The 17,795-nt window shown below is 46.1% G+C and overlaps 1 protein-coding gene across 3 annotated transcripts in view; it reads right to left on the bottom strand.

Annotated features, from left to right (window-relative positions):
* The window catches only part of EYA2 (EYA transcriptional coactivator and phosphatase 2), a 183,015-nt gene that overhangs the window by 106,507 nt on the left and 58,713 nt on the right, over nt 1-17,795 (bottom strand). Inside the window, exon 1 of one of the 3 annotated variants that reach the window (XM_040331414.1) lies at nt 16,154-16,427. The exons of the other annotated variants lie outside the window; for them this stretch is intronic. The gene's annotated coding sequence lies outside the window, so the exon portion shown is untranslated. Of the gene's footprint in view, nt 1-16,153; nt 16,428-17,795 lie in introns of those variants that run through there. 3 annotated transcript variants of the gene reach the window in all.

The following is a 17,795-nucleotide window of genomic DNA, read 5'->3' as shown; positions in this document are numbered from 1 at the left end:
ATATATATATATAAAAAAAAAAAATGTCCTCAGTTTAGGCCGATACGTATTCTTCTAATTTTTTTTTGGTAAAAAAATCGCAATAAGCGTTTATCGATTGGTTTGCGCAAAATGTATAGCGTTTACAAAATAGGTGATAGTTTTATTGCATTTTTATTAATATATATTTTTTTACTACTAATGGCGGCGATCACCGATTTTTTTCGTGACTGCAACATTATGGCGGACACTTCGGACAATTTTGACACATTTTTGGGACCATTGTCATTTTCACAGCAAAAAAATGCATTGTTTACTGTGAAAATAACATTTGCAGTTTGGGAGTTAACCACTAGGGGGCGCTGAAGGGAATTAAGTGTGACCTCATCTGTGTTTCTAACTGTAGGGGGGCGGGGCTGGACGTGTGACGTCATCATTCGTGTTTCCCTATAACAGGGAACACACGATCTATGGCAGCGCCACAGTGAAGAACGGGGAAGGTGTGTTTACACACAGCTCTCCCCGTTCTTCAGCTCCGGGGACCGATCGCGGGACTCCAGCAGCGATCGGGTGCCGCGGTCACGGAGCGATCGGGCGATCGGGCGCGCGCCCGCGGCTGGGCACTTAAAGAGGACGTACCTGTACGTGCTTGTGCCCAGCCGTGCTATTCTGCCGATGTATATCTGCAGGAGGCGGTCCTTAAGTGGTTAAGACCGGTAGTAAAAATACACGGTTTTCTTTGTCAGAAAATTCCGATCGTGTGTACGTGGCAATCAGTGAAGAAATAGTGACTTCTGCGCGCATAGGTTTTTCTTGTTCCGTTGGTGAATCAGGTCCAATGAATACTTGGACTAAAGATATTGGGCCAGATTCACAGAGTAAGTACGCCGGAGTATCTGCTGATACTTTGGCGTACTTTCAAATTTTCCGCGTCGTATCTTTATTTGTAATTCACAAACAAGATACAACGGCATTTGGCTAAGATCCGACAGGCGTACGCCTTCGTACGCCTTCGGATTTTAGGATGCAATACTTCGGCCGCCGCTGGGTGGAGTTCGCGTTGTTTTCCAGCGTCGGGTATGCAAATTAGCTTTTACGGCGATCCACGAAGGTACGCGCGTTCGTTACGTCGTCGCTAGTCGGTTTTTCCCTTCGCAAAGTTACGGCTGCTATTTAGGTGGTGTAACAATAGACAGCCCTTGTTAAAGTATGGCCGTCGTTCCCGCGTCGAATTTCAAATTTTTTTTTTTTTGCGTAAGACGTCCGGGAATACGAAACGACGTAACGCACGTCGCCGTTCAAAACGTTACGTCGGGGCGACGTAATTTCGCGCAAGGCGCGGCGGGAAATTTGGAAACGGAGCATGTGCAGTACATTCGGCGCAGGAACGCGCCTAATTTAAATGGTACACGCCCCATTTGAATTAGGCGGGCTTGCGCCGGACGGCTTTACGTTACACCGCCGTAAGTTTACACGCAAGTGCTTGGTGAATCAGGCACTTGCGCTGAAAACTTGCGGCGGTGTAACGTAAAGACGATACGTTACGCCGCCGCGGATGTACATGAATCTGGCCCATTTATCTTATCTCAGCGGGGAAGCTGATTGGAGGGAACGGCGCTGATATTTTCTGTCGGCGTCCGTCAAGTATGAGGGAACAGTATGCTACAGATACAAAGTATCAATCACTAAGAATCATTGGAACATTGATACAAAACAAGTGTAACATTTCTGGATGAGATCAGCGGAATAACATTTCTTCCTGTAAATAGTGAGAGAGCAACATAAAAAAAACAAAAAACAAAAAAAAAAGGAAACAATGTAAGCAGAATTTGGTTTATTCCGCGTAATGCTGACCTAATGTGATACAAATGAGAGACACAATGCCCCTTTCTGCCGGTTCCAGACATTTTAATAGATAACATGAAAAATCTGCACTTAATTAGCGTGTAAACGAAACAAGACAACAAGAATCAGCGCTGGGCCGGCTGCGGTGGCACATACACATCGCAGATTCTGAGCCATTTGCTAGGCCTGTCGTCACTCGGATTCCCCCGAGGGCATCAGCGATGGTAGGGGGGGGGGGCAGGACGGGTATAAAAGCCGGTGTCAGGGAGCGGAATTCAGGGGATGACAGCTGGAGGTGGGGGCAAAAGTGGTGGTTGGGGGGGGGGCACTTCAAAGGCGCTCGGCGCTGCAAATGGATGAAAAGCAGATGGAACCCCCAGCCAGGGGCTCCGGAGACCACCGCAATCATCAGAACGCCACAATGACTCTGTGGAGGACACCTCAACTCTGGGGATGGGGGGTGGGCAGATACAACCTGTCTGGGAATCAACCGGGGCAGTTTATGGGCCTTTTATAGGACTTGTTCTGCTTCACCACCACATCTCATAAATGGTACGAGAACACATGCGTGAAATCGCCAGGCTGCGGGAACGGCGATTTACAGGGCACAGCCACGTAACCCAATGACTAGAGAGGGTTTATGTCTTATAGTAATTCCAGGAAACGTCAAAATGGAGAAAAGAACTTGAGAAAAAGAGTTTGAGGGGGGGGGGGGGATTAAAAGAGGGGTAATAAAAGCAGAAAAGAGATAGTAACAAGTGAGAGAGAGAGAGAGAAAAGGAGAAGAGAGAGAGAGAGAGAGAGAGAGAGAGAGAGAGAGAGACATAAAGGGAGAGACAAAAGGAGAGAGAGAGAGAGAGGGAGAGACATAAAGGGAGAGAGAGGGAGCGAGAGAGAGAGAGAGACAAAGGGAGAGAGAGAGGCATACAAGGAGAGAGGGAGAAAGAGACATAAAAGGAGAGAGAGACATAAAAGGAGAGAGAGAGAAAAGGAGGAGAGAGTGAGACATAAAAAGAGAAGGAGCCGGAGAGAGACATAAAAGGAGAGAGAGACATAAAAAGAGAGGGAGAGAGTCATAAAGGGAGATAGACATACGAGGAGAGAGGGAGAGAGAGAGACACATAAAAGGGGAGAGAGAGACATAAAGGAAAGAGAGAGAGATAGAGAGAGAGAAGAGGAGGAGAGAGAGAAAAGGGGGAGAGATCGAGAGAGAGACATAAAAGGAGAAAGAGGGGGGGAGAGACATACAAGGAGAGAGGGAGACATAAAAGGAGAGAGGGAGAGAGAGAGAAAGGGAGGAGAGAGAGAGAGAGAGAGAGAGAGAGAGAGAGATAAAAGGAGAGAGAGGGAGAGAGAAATAAAGAGGAGAGAGAGGGAGAGAGAGAGAGAAATAAAAGGAGAGAGAGAGAGAGAGAGAGAGAGAGAGAGAGAGAGAGGAAAGGAGAGAGAGCGTGAGAGACACATAAAAGGAGAGTGAGAGAAGGCTTGAGAGATAGGAAGAGGAGAGATAAAGAGAGGGAATCAAGGGCGGGAGAGAAAGTAAAAAAGAGAGAGGGAGAACGGTGGGGACTGGGGTGGAAGTGGTCAAAAATAGAGAGAGATGGAGTAAGAGGTAAGGGGAAAGAGAGAAATAGGGGAAAGGTAGAGAGAGAAAGAGAGAGACTCACACAGAATGATAGAGAGGGAGAGAGAGAGACATAAAAAGGAGAGAGAGAGAAAGAGAGAGAGAGAGAGAGAGAGAGAAATAAAAGGGGAGAGAGAAAGACATAAAAGGAGAGAGAGAGAGAGAGGAAAGGAGAGAGAGTGTGAGAGAGACATAAAAGGAGAGTGAGAGAGAGACATAAAAAGAGAGGGAGAGAGTCATAAAGGGAGAGAGAGGGAGAGAGACATACAAGGAGAAAGGGAGAGGGAGAAGTAGGAAGAGGAGAGATAAAGAGAGGGAATCAAGGGCGGGAGAGAACGTAAAAAAGAGAGAGGGAGAACGGTGGGGACTGGGGTGGAAGAGGTTTACAATTGAGAGAGATGGAGTAAGAGGTAAGGGGAAAGAGAGAAATAGGGGAAAGGTAGAGAGAGAAATAGAGAGACACACACAGAATGATAGAGAGGGAGGAGGGAAAGGGAGAGAAGGGGAGAGAAATAGAGAACTAAGGAGAGAGCGGAAAGAGAGGTTGGAGAGAGAGAGAAGAGGAGAGAAACAGATATAGAAATAGAGAGAAAGGTTGAAAGACAGAGAGAGAGAGAAAGGAGAGCAAGGAACAGTGAAATGAAGGGAGCAGAGAAGAGCCACTGAGATAGTTTTACATATTATCCAAAATTACTTTTAAACTTGAAATACATTTCTTTACAGTGAAATTGAACTCAAACGGTGAAGATGTATTATGTTACAGGGAACATCTAAAAATGTTGATAGTGTACTACTCTACAAAATCTACCTTTTTATCTGGAGGTCCCTCTGGGATATAGCAGCGTCCTTCCTGGTTATGAGAGAGTGCCTAGGCAACCCCATTGTGTAGCTTCATATCTGTATGTCTGCAGTATGAGCTCATCTAACTCTGACTGATCAGGAGATTAGGTTTGCTTCCAAACCTTGTACTCTCTGGAGATTTGGAGTGAGATTTGGTGATGTCACTGCCGTGCTGCCTCACTGTTCTCCCTGCTGGAGAGGACGCTGTACCTGAGGACCTGCAGTGCAAGGATCTCCTTGATTCCAAACCTTGTAGTCTCTAAAGATTTTGAGTGAGATTTGGTGATGTCACTACTGTGCTGCTCACTGTACTTTTTGCTGGAGAGGAAGCTGTACCTGATGACCTGCAGTGCAAGGATCTCCTTGCTTTCAAACCTTGTACTCTTTGGAGATTTGGAGTGAGATTTGGTGATGTCACTGCCGTGCTGCCTCACTGTTCTCCCTGCTGGAGAGAAAGCTGTACCTGAGAACCTGCAGTGCAAGGATCTCCCTGCTTCTGTTTCATCAGTTCTGTAATTTGTGATTCCTCTAGCAGTCCTGAGATTGCCAGTCATCAGTGGGAAGCTCCTACATGAATAAGGCCAGCCATAGAGGGAGCAAATTATGAAACTCGCTTGATTCCTCCATCAGCACAGATGATCAGCTGCTGTCCATAATAGCTGAGACCAATAGCAATGGAAACCGACGTTGACCAAGTTCTGAAAGTAGCGCTAGTTCATGACATTGTGACACTGGGGAGGGGGCTCCACCTTGGGAATTGCAATGGTTCCAGCAATGGCAGCTGCCAGGTCTTGGTTAGAAGAAACCAACAAGAAGGTCCTTTTAATTTAGTTACAGCCAATACACCGATGACCTGAACCTGGAACAATACTACTTGAATTAAACCAACTGAGGCATCCCATGCAACATTAGAAAATACAAATGTTTTCGATATTTTAGGTTGTATGGTCATAATTGTCCAAAAGGCTCCCCAACCCCTACAACATGGTCCAACTCTTCAGCATGAAGGGGGGGCTCTAGTTCCCTTGGCTCTGCTCCTGGCAACGATCAGCGTAATTCAGCTTCCTCCACACTAAGAAGGGTTAATGCTCTTCAGGTTTCTCCCGTGGCCACACATAAGGAACGTATTCCAATATGTTTTCGGAATAATTTGAGAAACGCACAATTTGGGCCTGTTCCAAACAATGTAAAGACAAGGCTTAAATCAGGAAATGGTCGGAGACATTGCCTTCCTGGATTATTTCAGACGTTTTCCGAGGCTTTCCTCAGAGGTGGAAGGGCTGTCTGAAGTCATCCAGGCAGCGGCTGATCGTTCGAACTTCCACCGTCCCTGTAGGGATAGCCTTTCCAGCCGTAATACACAAGCGCATTTATGGTGGGAACGGAAGGTTTGACTGACTGAAATCTGGGTCACGCTCAAAACTTTACAGAAGTAAAACAAATTAAGATGTTTCCAATATTGAGGTGGGCCTGGACCAGCTCAGGAATCCTACAAGGTGTTTACATTAGGCAACGCAACAACAAGATGGTCGGGTCGCCATGCGTCCGTATGGAAACGCCCCCAAGTCTGCCATAGGAGTCGCTGAGAAATGTTAAAGGGGTTGTAAAGGTAAAAAAAAATTCCCTAAATAGCTTCCTTTACCTTAGCGCAGTCCTCCTTCACTTACCTCATCCTTTGATTTTGCTTTTAACCACTTAAGACCCGGACCAAAATGCAGGTAAAGGACCCGGCCAGTTTTTGCGATTCGGCACTGCGTCGCTTTAACTGACAATTGCGCGGTCGTGCGACGTGGCTCCCAAACAAAATTGGCGTCCTTTCTTTCCCCCACAAATAGAGATTTCTTTTGGTGGTATTTGATCACCTCTGCAGTTTTTAGTTTTTGCGTTATAAACAAAAATAGAGCGACAATTTTGAAAAAAAAAAACAATATTTTTTTCTTTTTGCTATAATAAATATCCCCCAAAAATATATAAAAAAATGTTTTTTTCCCCTCAGTTTAGGCCGATACGTATTCTTCTACATATTTTTGGTAAAAAATAAGCATTTATCGATTGGTTTGCGCAAATTTATAGTGTTTACAAAATAGAGGATAGTTTTATTGCATTTTTATTAATAATTTTTTTTTTACTACTAATGGCGGCGATCAGCGATTTTTTTCGTGACTGCGACATTATGGCGGACACATCGGACAATTTTTGACACATTTTTGGGACAATTGTCATTTTCACAGCAAAAAGTGCATTTAAAAATGCATTGTTTACTATAAAAATGACAATTGCAGTTTGGGAGTTAACCACTAGGGGGCGCTGAAGGGGTTAAGTGTGACCTCATATGTGTTTCTAACTGTAGGGGGGCTGGACGTGTGACGTCATTGATCGTGTTTCCCTATATCAGGGATCACGCGATCAATGACATTGCCACAGTGAAGAACGGGGAAGGTGTGTTTACACACAGCTCTCCTCGTTCTTCAGCTCCGGGGACCGATCGCGGGACTCCAGTGGCGATCGGGTCCACGGGTCCCGCGGTCACGGAGCTTCGGCCTAAACTGAGGAAGCAGTCTGGGCACTTAAAGAGGACGTACAGGTACGTGCTTGTGCCCAGCCGTGCCATTCTGCCGACGTATATGTGCAGGAGGCGGTCCTTAGGTGGTTAAATGTCCTTATTTCTTCAGAGAAATCCTCACTTTCTGTTCTTCTGTCTGTAACTCCACACCGTAATGCAAGGCTTTCTCCCTGGTGTGGAGAAAGCCTCTTGAGGGGGGAGGGGGCGAGCAGGAGGGTCAGGACCGCGGTGATCTATGCCCAGAAGTGGGATCAAATACCTGTATTACACAGGTATCTGCTCCCTCCATCCCCCTGAAAGGTGCCAAATGTGACACCGGAGGGGGGGAGGATTCCAAAAAGCGGAAGTTCCATTTTTGGGTGGAACTCAACTTTAAGGTGAAAAAACATGAGGGTTTACAACCCCTTTAAGCCGGCCCTAGATGGATCCAAATTTCAATCCATCTATGGGGCAGGCTGGTTGTACTGAAGTCAATCCATCGATCGACTTCAGTACAACCAGCTCCACCCACTGCAGAATACCACAGGAGGGGGCGGAGACAAGACCAGTCTTTATTACAGGAAGAAAAGTCTCACACTGGACAGATGTGGAGAAAATACACAAAGATCATGAAAATTCAAGAAGAATACACACGAGGAATGGATTTAGACGAGGATTTGCTGATCCCGGAGTTCTGCTTTAATTTTACCCTAAAAAAATCACAACTCAAAGATCCAAATGTCAGTGTTAGTTGTTCTTGGCCAATACATTCAGTCCTTGATAAAAAAATACGGCCCACTGCGCTGCGCTCCCTATAAAAAAAGACCCTAATGCTGAATACACAGCGCCATACCGTCCACACACCGCCTGTTATAAAAACGGAGCCGTCCCGTCATCCAACATACACAGCACAATACCTCGCCGGGACCTCTGTGGCCCAATCCATCTGCCAGTGAAAATGTTGCAATGTCGTCTCAACAAAGCAAGCCGTCATTGGCTGCCAGCGCTCAGCGCTGGAGAAACAACAAAAACGCCAAGCACATCACAGGTTATTGGCGTTTTCTCAGGGCGAGGAATTTCATTTCCCCAGAAATGTATGGATGGCGGTTGGGTGACCTGCAAGGTTCTCCTTCCCAGCCAAATGCCGTGACTGTGCGCTTCGCTGTACAGAGTATACCACAAGCCAGACACGGCACCCAGGCATGGTCAGACACCAAGGGCAAAGCCACCAATCAATAAGATAGAAAGTATAACTGGTACTTTACTAGTTCTACCTACACAGAGACCCGAGGAGGAGCTTCAGGAACTTCACAAGTCTGCAGGAATAATTCCTGACATGTCTCCAGGTACAGCAACAGTCTCATTATTCTGGAAATCTCCACCTTTTATCATCACAAAGTATCCTTCAGCTTCAGACAGTGACAGTCTCTTCTCCCCAGTGATCAGACTGCAACATTGTAACTTTGTAGAGAGTCACAAGGTGAGAGGCGGCAACATTGTAACTTTGTAGAGTCACAAGGTGAGAGGCTGCAGCATTGTAACTTTGTAGAGAGTCACAAGGTGAGAGGCTGCAACATTGTAACTTTGTAGAGAGTCACAAGGTGAGAGGCTGCAACATTGTAACTTTGTAGAGTCACAAGGTGAGAGGCTGCAACATTGTAACTTTGTAGAGTCACAAGGTGAGAGGCTGCAACATTGTAACTTTGTAGAGTCACAAGGTGAGAGGCTGCAACATTGTAACTTTGTAGAGAATCACAAGGTGAGAGGCTGCAACATTGTAACTTTGTAGAGTCACAAGGTGAGAGGCTGCAACATTGTAACTTTGTAGAGTCACAAGGTGAGAGGCTGCAACATTGTAACTTTGTAGAGAGTCACAAGGTGAGAGGCTGCAACATTGTAACTTTGTAGAGTCACAAGGTGAGAGGCTGCAACATTGTAACTTTGTAGAGTCACAAGGTGAGAGGCTGCAACATTGTAACTTTGTAGAGAGTCACAAGGTGAGAGGCTGCAACGTTGTAACTTTGTAGAGTCACACGGTGAGAGGCTGCAACATTGTAACTTTGTAGAGAGTCACAAGGTGAGAGGCTGCAACATTGTAACTTTGTAGAGAGTCACAAGGTGAGAGGCTGCAACATTGTAACTTTGTAGAGTCACAAGGTGAGAGGCTGCAACATTGTAACTTTGTAGAGTCACAAGGTGAGAGGCTGCAACATTGTAACTTTGTAGAGTCACAAGGTGAGAGGCTGCAACATTGTAACTTTGTAGAGTCACAAGGTGAGAGGCTGCAACATTGTAACTTTGTAGAATCACAAGGTGAGAGGCTGCAACATTGTAACTTTGTAGAGAGTCACAAGGTGAGAGGCTGCAACGTTGTAACTTTGTAGTGTGTAGTGAGCCAGAAACTGCACAGGCACCAGGATTTACATGGCTGTGCCATCTCTGAGTTGGCATCTCTGTCCAGGAAGGTGACCCTGGACGATGACTGAACAAAGATGGCGCCATACATCTGGGAGAGAAAAGCAAATGGAGTCATTGTTGGGGGATTACTGTGCTTGGTAATAAAAGCCTGTGAATGTTACAATGGCACATTATTCATAGTAATTAAAATAAAATAAAAATATCTAATACCAAGTCCACGTCTCATTTATAGGAAGTCTCATTAGAGCGCGGCGTCCCTCCTGTCTGCTTTGTAGGCCGTGTTGCTGTTCCTCTTCTCAGGGTTCTGCTCACAAACAGTAAAACGATGTCCGGATCTCCTTCCTCCCTCATTCCTGGACGCCCCCTCAGATTCTAGGAAACGTCTATAATCCAAAAATCCCCCCCTATAATCCCATCCAGTTCACGTCAGCCATCGCCAGACTGCACCCTGCACATAGTCCGTCACAACTTTATCGACACGTTATCCTGGCCCCGTAGTTCTAGGATCGATCCTACTGGGTCTACTCTGATTGGAAAGCGATGGTAGGACTTCATCACATTCTTTTATGGAGGCTTCTGGATTGGACTGAATGGTTCCTGAATTCTGTTCATCTCAAACATCTCCCATCAGTTTCTCAGCGTCACCTCGAGGAGCAGCCGTTCACAAAGTGCAGACGCCCCAAGTGTCTGCTGTGTCATGTAACTCGTTTTGTCTCAGCAGCTGTTGAGCGCAGGTCACAGACCTCTGTCACAGATACACAGAGATCACAGTTAGGGGCCACAGACAGCCCAATAGTTGCAGACTGCAGACATACTAAAGGAGACGGTCAGAGACTGCAGACATAGTAAAGGAGATGGCCACAGACTGCAGACATACTACAGGAGACGGTCAGAGACTGCAGACATAGTGCAGGAGATGGTCAGAGACTGCAGACATAGTACAGGAGACGGTCAGAGACTGCAAACATAGTACAGGAGATGGTCAGAGACTGCAGACATACTACAGGAGATGGTCAGAGACTGCAGACATACTACAGGAGATGGTCAGAGACTGCAGACATGATACAGGAGATGGTCAAAGACTGCAGACATAGTACAGGAGATGATCAGAGACTGCAGACATACTACAGGAGATGATCAGAGACTGCAGACATACTACAGGAGATGGTCAGAGACTGCAGACATGATACAGGAGATGGTCAAAGACTGCAGACATAATACAGGAGACGATCAGAGACTGCAGACATATTACAGGAGACGATCAGAGACTGCAGACATATTACAGGAGATGATCAGAGACTGCAGACATATTACAGGAGATGGTCAGAGACTGCAGACATAGTACAGGAGATGGTCAGAGACTGCAGACATAGTACACGAGATGGTCAGAGACTGCAGACATACTACAGGAGATGGTCAGAGACTGCAGATATGGTACAGGAGATGGTCAGAGACTGCAGACATAGTACAGGAGATGGTCAGAGACTGCAGACATAGTACAGGAGACGATCAGAGACTGCAGACATATTACAGGAGATGGTCAGAGACTGCAGACATAGTAAAGGAGACGGCCAGAGAAACTGCAGACATACTACAGGAGATGATCAGAGACTGCAGACATAGTACAGGAGACAGTCAGAGACTGCAAACATACTACAGGCATAAAAAGCAAAAAAAGCTGTGGGGGTCACACACAATACGCGCTGAACTTCCGCAGGTTGGGCGCTTGAACTTGCCACCAGAACTGGGCCCAATATAATGTTTTTTACACCAACAACAAGGTGGAACCCCCCAAAAAATGACAATCTCGATCAACACGAGACAACACACTGAGCGCACTCAGAACAGTCAATACAAAACAGGAAGCCCCCCCCCCCCCCACTAAAAAGACCTGTCGATCCTGTGGGAGCCTCGTCTGTACAAGTTGTTTTGTTTACGCCAAATCTCCATGCTGCTAACTCAATTTGTCGGCCCCCGCAGCCCAGCCGGGCTTCCAGAAGGCTCTTTTCCTGCTCCGCCGTACACTGCAGAACCTTGAAATATTATGTACAAACCTCTCGCTGGACGTTCGCTCACCCCCCCCCCCCCCCCCAATCCGAAGGAGAAAACATTGAGAGCCGAGAGAACAGATGTCTGAAAAAATATTTAGGCTGAATAATTGCATTAGTCTCCTGTAATTTCATTAGCGGCTGGGTGATTGATCGCTCTGGCTTTTAGCGCCGGAAGTGTTTTGGCTCTATAGGAAGGACGCGGGACTCTCTGTGACAAAATCTCTAAAAAACAATAACTTTGTTACATTTATGTGCCCATTGCGAAACTGCATTCATATAGTGTACCCGGGGGGGGGGGGGGGGGGGAATTATTCCTAGCACCCTTCTTGTTAAAGTGGCTGTAAAGGTTCCGCTATTAATAAAAACAAAAAACAAACATGTCATACTTACCTCCACTGTGCAGTTCGTTTTGCACAGCGTGGCCCCGATCCTCCTGGTGTCCCACGGCGGCTCTCGCGGCTCCTCTGAAAGCTAACCCCCTCTGGGAATCTCTCTCCCGAGGGGGTTAGCTTGGGGGCGCGCTCCAGTGCCATAGACGCCAATTGTATGACTCGGCCACGCCCCCCCGGCAGCCGCGTCATTGGATTTGATTGACAGCAGCGGGAGCCAATGGCTGCGCTGCTATCAATCTATCCAATGAAGAGCCAACAAGACCTGAAGGGAATGCAACGCGGGATCGCGCCCACAGAGAAAGAAAAGTAAAACGGGGGCTGGTGACTGCATAGGGATCCGATTTGAAGTCGCCCCACGTCGCGCTGTTGAGAAAATCAATTGAAGTGAATGGAGCCGTCTTAACGTACACTACTGAAGTCGCTCCGACTTGTATCCATTGATTTCAATGGAAGTCGCCTCAGAAGTCGGATCACTGTCTTTACTGCAGCGACTTTTCAGGAAGTGAAAATAGTTTTTAGGGCAAACCCCTCCCTCCCCACTCCCTCCCACAGAGCTTGATTGGCCACTAGAAAGTCGCCTGTTCAAGAGGCGACTTGAAGTCGCCTTCTCAGTCGCCCCAGGTCGCCTCGCAAAGAGTTGTGTCGCCCCTGTGTTAACCGGCTCTGAGCGAGATGATGTATACTTTGTAGGGTTGTCCAGATACCGATACCAGTATCGGTATCGGGACCGATACCGAGTATTTGCGGGAGTACTCGTACTCGCGCAAATACCCCCGATACCTAAATAGAATACTTTCCCCCCCCTTTCCCCCCCCGCCGCTGCCGCCGCATCGCGCCGCCGCATCGAGGGACATGGCTAGAGGGACATTGCTGCATATGTGAGGGACATGGCTAGAGGGACATTGCTGCATATGTGAGGGACATGGCTGCATATGTGAGGGACATGGCTAGAGGGACATGGCTGCATATGTGAGGGACATGGCTAGAGGGACATTGCTGCATATGTGAGGGACATGGCTAGAGGGACATTGCTGCATATGTGAGGGACATGGCTAGAGGGACATTGCTGCATATGTGAGGGACATGGCTAGAGGGACATGGCTGCATATGTGAGGGACATGGCTAGAGGGACATGGCTGCATATGTGAGGGACATGGCTAGAGGGACATGGCTGCATATGTGGGGGACATGGCTGCATTTGGGGACACATTTAAAAAAAGTATCGGTATTCGGTATCGGCGACTACTTGAAAAAAAGTATCGGTACTTGTACTCGGTCCTAAAAAAGTGGTATCGGGACAACCCTAATACTTTGTATCCATATTTTACTATTATAGTCTCAAAAGTGAAGTAAGTGAGATGATGTATACTTTGTATCCATATTTTACTATTATATAGCCGGATTCATAGAGAGTTACGCCGGCGTATCAGTAGCCGTCGTAACTCTGAATCTACGCCGGCGTTAATTTAAGCGTATTCTGGAAACCAGATACGCTTAAATTAGGCTAAGATACGAGCGGCGTAAGTCTCCTACGCCGTCGTATCTTAAAGTGTAATTTTTAGGCTGGCCGCTAGGTGGCGCTTCCGTTGAGTTCGGCGTAGAATATGTAAATGACTAGATACGCCGATTCACGAACGTACGTGCGCCCGTCGCAGTAAAGATACGCCGTTTCCGTAAGAGATACGCTGCGTAAAGATAAAGCTGCCCCCTAGGAGGCGTAGTCAATGTTAAGTATGGCCGTCGTTTCCGCGTCGAAATTTGAAAATTTTACGTCGTTTGCATAAGTCGTCCGTGAATAGGGCTGGACGTAATTTACGTTCACGTCAAAACCAATACGTCCTTGCGGCGTACTTTGGAGCAATGCACACTGGGATATGTACACGGACGGCGCATGCGTCAATCACGTCGGGTCACTAGTAATTTACATAAAACACGCCCCCCTATCCTCATTTGAATTAGGCGCGCTTACGCCGGCCACATTTACGCTACGCCGCCGTAAGTTAGGAGGCAAGTGCTTTGTGAATACAGTACTTGCCTCTCTGACTTAAGGCGGCATAGCGTGAATACGATATGCTACGCCGCCATAAAGATGCGGCGCTCTACTTGAATCTGGCCATATAGTCTCAAAAGTGAAGTAAGTGAGATGGTGTATACTTTGTATCCATATTTTTATTTATTATTAAATCCTTAAGTAAGATTGTACACTTTGTATCCATATTTTACTATTATTAAAGACTTACAGCAAGTGAACAGATTGTATATTTGGTATTCATATTTCATTGTTTATTAAAGACTCAAAAGTTCAGTAAGTGAAAGGATTGCTCTACGCAGTTAGGGGCTTTGACCCCAAGCCCATGGATCACCGACTGTTATGCCGTATCCTGACTTGTACATATGGGGAACAAATGTTCACAAAAGGGAATTATAACTAGAGGAGAACCAGAATAATAAAACATTAAAACTGCCATTGCAGATAAATTTGTGTAAATTATGATCGGCCATACGGCAGCGATTAGACGGTGACACCGTCTTCCTGTAATAACGCAGGGAAATAAAGATGTGATGTTTCCACAGAGAAAAGGAACGGAAGGATCAGACAGAGTGGCATACACACAGTACAGACTAGACATGTGCATTTGTTTTCCTCCGAATTTCGTTTAACAAATGAAAACGAATGTGCAGAATCCAAAAGATCCGACATAAAAAATGCTTTATTTTAGTTTCAGCAACAGTTTGATATAGATAGATGATTCGTCATGACGGTGACACAACAGTGATCTGTGTCTATCGAACCTGTCTATACATTGGGTGCAGCCGGGATAAAACTACTTACAGGATAAGCCACCTGCAGACTTTTTCTTTTTTTTCAGTCTATCACAGAAGATTGACAGACTTGCTGTAATAAGTTAGAAAATTTCATCACCATGCATTATAAGGCTGGTAATGCCATGGGCAGAAAATGCTCTCTTTAGCCCAGTGGTCATCAACCCTGCCCTCATAGGCGTGCGCACAGGGTGTGCCAGGTGTGCCAAGGCACACCCTAATCACTCTGTGCTGGACAGATTCCCCCTGCTGCTTGGCTGCAGAGAAAGCGACTCAGGAATCTCTGTCCTCAGCCCCTTTTCTCTGTCTCAAAAATGAAATATCAGGGGCCCGTTTAGGCCCCTGAAATGTCACCAAAGCCCCCCCCCCCTACAATGGTGCTCCTATAAGATTGTAAAATAAAATAATAAAAATGTATTGTAAAAAAATATTGTAAAAAAAAAAAAATTATTGTAAAAAGTAATAATAAAAATAATAAAATAAAAAGTAATAATAATGAAAATAATAAAATAAAATAAAAAGAATTGTAAAAAATATTGTAAAAAATAAAAAAAATTAAATAAAAAATTGTAAAAAGTAGTAATAATAAAAATAATAAAATAAAATAATAAAATAAAAAGTAATAATAATAAAAATAATAAAATAAAATAATAAAATAAAAATAAACTACTGACAACAGTCTCTGCCCACTGACACCGTCAACTGTACTACTGACACTGTCCATTGCCCTACTGCCCTATATATATATATATATATATATACACGCATGTGTGTTTGAGCTTTGGGGTGCACACCCTAATGTAATAAGCTGCGCACACCTATGCTTGCCCTCATGGCCCACTAAGACCCCATTCACACCTGAGCGTTTTGTCGCCTGAAGCGCGACGCTCCAAAACGCTAGAGGGGAAAAAATACATTATTCTCTATGGAGATGGTTCACATCTCCACTCCAAAACGCCTGACGCCGATCGCCTGAAGCTCGAACAAGTTCCGGAGCCTTTTTTGTCGCGCGAATCGGGCGGTTTGAGCGTTTGTATTTCCCATAGAAAGTAATGGAAACGCTTGATTCAAGCGACTAGCGCGACAACCAGCGTTTTGTCGCTTTAATCAATAGAACATTTCACCCAGGCAGAAGATAAATAAAATCTACCAACATAGCAACAAGTGATGAAAAGATGATAATTTATCCTATTGGCTAAAATAAAAAACGCTGAAGTACAAAAACGTCGGAGGACGTTGTATGCAAATACGCGCGAAAAAAAGACCAAACAAGCTATGCTCAGGTGTGAATGCAGCCTGACAGGTCAGGTTTGCAGGATAACTGAAATACATCACAGGTGATATCATTTGCTGCTCAGTGATTGCAGTATTCTAGACTGCATCTCCCCCAAGGTAATACATAAAACCTGGCCTGTTAGTGGGCCCTGAGGACAGGGGTTGATGACCAATGCTTTAGCCCATGCAGTCCAACTACAAACAATAGAACCCGGGTCTTTAGGACATTCAATGCACCAAATTTTAGGACATTTTTTTTACATATCAACCTTAAATAGATAGGAGGTGTATATCTTATTAACCTGGGGAATGATAAAAACCCAAACGGCTAAGTGCAAAGGTTCCCGAGCGCCCATTCTCTTACCTTGTACGTCCTCACAGAAGGAGACAGAGAGGAGACTGCGGCGTTTCGCACAGGTCAGCAGCTACGATTAGCCCAGGAGGGTCACTCATTGTCCTTTACCTGGGCCGTCTGTGAGACCTGCCCCCCCCCCCCCTTTCCTCCTCCCCAGTGGTCACAGATGAAGAATTGGAAGGCCATTCATTGCATGCAGGCAGCAGCTGGGAGACAGACCTCCCAATGCTTCCTGCAATTAGCAAGTGAAAGAGATGAGGGGGGGAGATAGAGCACAGGGCCCATCTCTCTGCAGAAGGTGGGACCGTGGGCCTTTGTGACTGCTCAGGTATCCGGTTGATTGGCTCCAGGTAGAGAGAGAGAGAGAGAGCGATGAAACGGCCTTTTCTTCAGCATCCACCTCCTCCAGAACAAGAGGCCTCTTATTCCCCTGAAGATTGGGAAAGAATTAGCAGGAGGAAGGCCGCACTTAATTAAAAAAAAAGGAGATTTGTGAAGGTTTAAGTGTCCTGGGAAAAAAAGGCCAGAGCAGGTAGCGGACAAGCACAGGTATTGTTGCGGCTAAAACTCATGTTGATTACAAAGTATCAAGAAAAGCCGCATGTTTAACCCGATTTCCTGTCATTGTGCACTTTCCAAAAACACTTCATCACAGGGATGAAGATCTTCCTATGTGGCCAATCACAGCCCTGTGCTGCCCTTTAAATCTCTCCACAGTGGGCCGTGTCCCGTTCCATTGCCGTCAGGTGTGGGCACATCCAGTGGCAGAGACAAGCCATGTTATATCAACAGGGCTGGGGCAAGGATTATTGACACCCTAGGCGAAACCTTATTTTGCTGCCCCCCCCCCTTGGCCCCACCCCAGACTCCACACCCTTTGCCCTGCCCATGTATACCCCACATTTTTAACGAGGCACCCATCAAATTCAGCTTCACCAGCGCCCATCAATGCAGCTTCACCAGCGCCCATCAAATACAGCCTCTCCAGCACCCATCAAATGCAGCCTCACCAGCGCCCATCAAATGCAGCCTCTCCAGCGCCCATCAAATGCACCCTTTCCAGCGCCCATCAAATGCAACCTCAGCAGCGCCCATCAAATGCAGCCTCTCCAGCGCCCATCAAATGCAGCCTCACCAGCACCCATAAAAAATGCAGCCTCACCAGCGCCCATCAAATACAGCCTCACCAGCCCCCATCAAATGCAACCTCACCAGAGCCCATCAAATACAGGAAGAATGTTCCTTAAATTGGTGATCAGTGAGAAAAATGTCCCTTACATTGGTGATCAGTGGGAAGAATGTTCCTTACATTGGTGATCAGTGAGAAGAATGTTCCTTACATTGGTGATCAGTGGGAAGAATGTCCCTTACATTGGTGATCAGTGAGAAGAATGTTCCTTACATTGGTGATCAGTGGGAAGAATGTTCCTTACATTGGTGATCAGTGAGAAGAATGTCCCTTACATTGGTGATCAGTGGGAAGAATGTCCCTTACATTGGTGATCAGTGAGAAGAATGTTCCTTACATTGGTGATCAGTGAGAAGAATGTCCCTTACATTGGTGATCAGTGGGAAGAATGTCCCTTACATTGGTGATCAGTGAGAAGAATGTTCCTTACATTGGTGATCAGTGGGAAGAATGTTCCTTACA

The sequence above is a fragment of the Rana temporaria genome, chromosome 12, assembly GCF_905171775.1.
Source record: "Rana temporaria chromosome 12, aRanTem1.1, whole genome shotgun sequence".
Classification (NCBI taxonomy): Eukaryota; Metazoa; Chordata; class Amphibia; order Anura; family Ranidae; genus Rana; species Rana temporaria.
This window is presented reverse-complemented; position numbering and strand designations above follow the sequence as displayed.